Genomic DNA, 5000 nt, shown 5'->3' on the forward strand with positions numbered 1-5000 from the left:
CCCCACCTGACTTGAAAAGCGGGGTCGGCGGTGTGTCCCGCAGGAGGGCTCCGCCGGGAGCGAAGGGATGAGCTGCTGGGCGTCGAGTCTCGGGGGGCCGCCCCCGACCGACTGGAGATCCCGGGTTGGCGGCATACCCCGCAGGAGGGCTGCGGGGGAGCGGCGGCGGGGCGGCGAGTTGCCAAGTCGGTCCCGGTGACAGAGTTACGCAGCGGGAGCCGGACGGGCGGCGTCGCGGGGGCGCCCGCTGAAGATTTCCTCTTGGGACTTGGCGTTCCGCAAAATGCGGCATCTCCGGTATCGAACCCACTCGGGCGCAAAAACCGACTCGGCCCCACCGGCGAGCGGGCGCCGGGACGGGCTGCCCCTGCCGCGAGGCCCGGGGGTCCCGCCCCCCGACCTGATTGAAAAGCGGGGTCGGGGGTGCAGCCCGCAGGAGGGCTACGGCGCAGCGGCGCCGGGGCGGCGAGTTGCCAGGTCGGTGCCAGTGCCCCGCCGCGAGCGGCCGCGGGGCGGGCGGGGACCGGTCCGGCCGCGGGTGCCGGGCGGTCGGCGTTGCGGAGGCGCCCGCTGAAGAGATCTTCCCTGGACTCGGTGTTCCGAGAAATGTCGGATCTCCGGTTTCGACGCGACTCGGGCGCAGAAACCGACTCGGCCCCACCGGCGAGCGCCGGGACGGGCCGCCGGGTTCGCCGGGCCGAGGCGGCCGACCCCGGCCCACTGGAAAGGCGGGGTGGGCGGTACAGCCAGCCGGAGGGCTCTGGGGGAGCGGCGGGGCGGGCGGCCGGGCGGGGAGGGACCGGGGCCTCCGGCCCGGGGCAGCAGTCTCGCAGCGGGCGGCGACGGTCCCGCCGCGGGTGCCGGACGGGCGGCGTGGCGGGGCGCCCCGCTGGAGTTTTCTTCCTCGGACTTGCTGGTCCGAGAAATGTCGGATCTCCGGTTTCGACCCGACTCGGGCACAAAAACCTACTCGTCCCCACCCGCGAACGCCGGGACGGGCCGCCGGGCTCGCCGGGCCGAGAGGGCCGCCCCCGGCCCACTGGAAAGGCGGGGTGGGCGGTACAGCCGGCAGGAGGGCTCTGGGGGAGCGGCGGGGCGGGCGGCCGGGCGGGGAGGGACCGGGGCCTCCGGCCCGGGGCAGAAGTCTCGCAGCGGGCGGCGACGGTCCCGCCGCAGGTGCCGGACGGGCGGCGTGGCGGGGCGCCCCGCTGGAGTTTTCTTCCTCGGACTTGGTGGTCCGCGAAAAGTCGGATCTCCGGTTTCGACCCGACTCGGGCGCAAAAACCGACTCGTCCCCACCCGCGAACGCCGGGACGGGCCGCCGGGCTCGCCAGGCCGAGAGGGCCGCCCCCGGCCCACTGGAAAGGCGGGGTGGGCGGTACAGCCGGCAGGAGGGCTCTGGGGGAGCGGCGGGGCGGGCGGCCGGGCGGGGAGGGACCGGGGCCTCCGGCCCGGGGCAGCAGTCTCGCAGCGGGCGGCGACGGTCCCGCCGCGGGCGCCGGACGGGCGGCGTGGCGGGGCGCCCCGCTGGAGTTTTCTTCCTCGGACTTGGTGGTCCGCGAAATGTCGGATCTCCGGTTTCGGCCCGACTCGGGCGCAAAAACCGACTCGTCCCCACCCGCGAACGCCGGGACGGGCCGCCGGGCTCGCCAGGCCGAGAGGGCCGCCCCCGGCCCACTGGAAAGGCGGGGTGGGCGGTACAGCCGGCAGGAGGGCTCTGGGGGAGCGGCGGGGCGGGCGGCCGGGCGGGGAGGGACCGGGGCCTCCGGCCCGGGGCAGCAGTCTCGCAGCGGGCGGCGACGGTCCCGCCGCGGGCGCCGGACGGGCGGCGTGGCGTGGCGCCCCGCTGGAGTTTTCTTCCTCGGACTTGGTGGTCCGCGAAATGTCGGATCTCCGGTTTCGGCCCGACTCGGGCGCAAAAACCGACTCGTCCCCACCCGCGAACGCGTCATAGAGGCACCCCGGCCCTCGAGAGCGTCTCTCGTCGGGGTCTGTTGGGCCCGAAACGTGCGTATTTCAATGAGAGCGTTTTGGACCTTAACCCCCACTCCCTGGTTTGCCTATTTATAGGGGGGAGGGTGTCTCCGTCAGCAGGGCCAAAATTTGACCGGCCCCGATCCGATTTCCTGGCCGGTCCCAGGCCCGCCGCCGGCGGCGCGCGGCACGCCGCCGGGCCCGGCGGCCCCGGCCCGGCCTGAGAAATCCCCCCGACGGTGCGGCGAAGGAGACACCGGCCGGCCGGGCGGCGGGCCCGCTGGCCCGAGGGGACCCGCGGTGCCTCGCGGTGAATTCCCGTCCGGCGAAAACCGCACGCGGCCCCGCTGAGGCCGTGCGTTTCCGACACGACCGAGCCCCTAGCTCGGGAGCCCGGCTCCCCGGCGACGGCACGGTGGGTGCGGCGCGGTGAATTGCCCTCTCAGGAAAACCGCCGCAGCCGCGCGTCGCCCGCCCAAAGCCGTGCGTTTCCGACACGATTCCCCCGCCGATCCCGGCGGGGCGGGGCGGGTGGTGCGAGCTCAGCTCCGGCCGCCAGCAGGCGGGGCAGCCACGCGTCGTCCGTTTCGAGCCGTGCATTTCCGACACGACCGAGCCCCGAGCTCGAGAGCCCGGCTCTCCGGCGGCGGCACGGTGAATTGCCGTCCCGGCAAAACCGCCGCAGCCGCGCGTCGCCCGGCCAAAGCCGTGCGTTTCCGACACGACCGAGGCCCCGAGCTCCGGGGCGGCGCGGTGAACGGAATGACGTTGGCCGGCCCCCGGAACGGGCAACCGCTGGTGCGGTAGTAGGGAATTAGAGCAGCCTTCCCAGCCCGGGGCGGCCGTAGCCGCCGTAATAACGGAGATCCTCTGCCCGCTTTTCGGCCATTGTTCTGGGCCCACGCTCGAGCGAACACGGTGAAAGAAGGCAGACCCGCGTATATGGTAATCGGCCTTTGTCTGTCGCCCGGCAACGAAAAGACCGATTTTGCATCACAAACGCGGGCTTCACAATGGTCCCCGCTTATAAAAAGAGGCAGCGGGAATGCGGAAGCTTCAGTAGAGCCGCATGCCACCGAACAAGTGGGGAGAGCAGTGTCTGTAGTGTTCCGTCGTCTGGTTGTTCGTCGAAGCTCGGTCGGTGCTGCGCGGTGAATTGGCGTCCTGTGGGAAAACCGCCGCAGCCGCGCGTCGTCCCCTTCAAGCCGTGCATTTCCGACACCGTGGAGGCTCCACAGCGGTTCCTCGGGCGAAACCGGCTCCGGAGCGGCGGGACGGTCGGCCCGGCGCGGTGCATCGTCATCCTCGGGTAAAACCGCCGCACGTCCTCCGCCTCAAGCCGTGCATTTCCGACACGCTTCCTCGGGCGAAAACGGCGCCGGGCCGGCGGGGGCTGGTGGTGCGGCGCGGCCGACTGCCGTCTCGGGGAGGAAAAAAAAAACACCGCCGCAGCCCCACGCGGCCCCCCTAAAGCCGTGCATTTCCGACACGCCTCCCCGGGCGAAAACGGCTGGAGGCCGGCGGGGCGGGTGGTGCGGCGCGGTGAATCGCCTTCCTCGGAAATCCTGGTCCGAGAGGTTCGGATGTCCGAAGTCGCCCGCGGAGAGCGGGCCGGGCGCCTCCGGGCCTGCCGTCCGTCGGCTCGCCGGCCCACCCAAGGCCTCCGAGAGGGCTTTGCGCCGGGACAGGTTGGGCCCGAAACGTGCGTATTTCAATGAGAGCGTTTTGGACCTTAACCCCCACTCCCTGGTTTGCCTATTTATAGGGGGGAGGATGGTCTCGAGCCAGATATCAGTACAGCCCATCCCATCGTCCACACGATGCGGCCATTCCCGCACGGCGGAGCCCAAGGCACCGGAGCGATTCCCCCTCGGGTCTGGACGAGCCCGGCTCCGGAGCGGCGGGGACTGGTGCTGCGGGGCGGCCGATTGCCGTCCTGGCGGAAAAAAAAACTCGCCGCAGCCGCACGCGGCCCCCCTTAAGCCGTGCATTTCCGACACGCCTCCCGGGACGAAAACGGCTTGAGGCCGGCGGGGCGGGTGGTGCGGCGCGGTGAATCGCCTTCTTCGGAAAACCTGGTCCGAGAGGTTCGGATGTCCGGGGTCGCCCGCGGAGAGCGGGCCGGGCGCCTCCGGGCCTGCCGTCAATCGGCTCGCCGGCCCACCCAAGGCCCCTGAGAGGGCTTTGCGCCGGGACAGGTTGGGCCCAAAACGTGCGTATTTCAATGAGAGCATTTTGGACCTTAACCCCCACTCCCTGGTTTGCCTATTTATAGGGGGAGGGTGGTCTCGAGCTCCGATCGAGCTGCCTTGAATCAGTACAGCCATATATTGTCCATACAGTCTATAGAGATTCCCACGCGGTTGAGCCGGAGCCTTCGGTGCTATTCCCCCTGGGGTCTGGACAAGCCCCGCACCGGAGAGACCCGGCACGGGAGGTGCGGAACAAAAGTGGCGGCCCGCCGCCCCGCCGGGAGGCCCTCCGGGCGCTCCGCTAACGGCGTTACTCGGCGCGGCCGGCCGACCCTTCTTGCCCGGAAGAGCGTCGGCCAGGCCCGCCCGGCCTTGCCGAGGAGGTGTCGGACAGGCCGATCCCGGGCCGCTTCCGGCCCTGCCGGAGAGACCCGGGACGGGAGGTGCGGAACAAAAAGTGGCGGTCCGCCGCCCCGCCGGGAGGCCCTCCGGGCGCTCCGCCAACGGCGTTACTCGGCGCGGCCGGCCGACCCTTCTTGCCCGGAAGAGCGTCGGCCGGGCCCGCCCGGCCTTGCTTAGAGGTGTCGAAGAGGCCGCTCCCGGGCCGCGGCCGGCCCTGCCGGAGAGACCCGGGACGGGAGGTGCGGAGAAAAAAGTGGCGGTCCGCCGCCCCGCCGGGAGGCCCGCCGGGCGCTCCGCCAACGGCGTTACTCGGCGCGGCCGGCCGACCCTTCTTGCCCGGAAGAGCGTCGGCCAGGCCCGCCCGGCCTTGCCAAGAGGTGTCGAAGAGGCCGCTCCCGGGCCGCGGCTGGCCCTGCCGGAGAGACCCGGGAC

This window comes from Acanthaster planci, unplaced genomic scaffold (genome assembly GCF_054643075.1).
Source record: "Acanthaster planci isolate LZ-2023a unplaced genomic scaffold, COTS_SCS Contig38, whole genome shotgun sequence".
Lineage (NCBI taxonomy): Eukaryota > Metazoa > Echinodermata > Asteroidea > Valvatida > Acanthasteridae > Acanthaster > Acanthaster planci.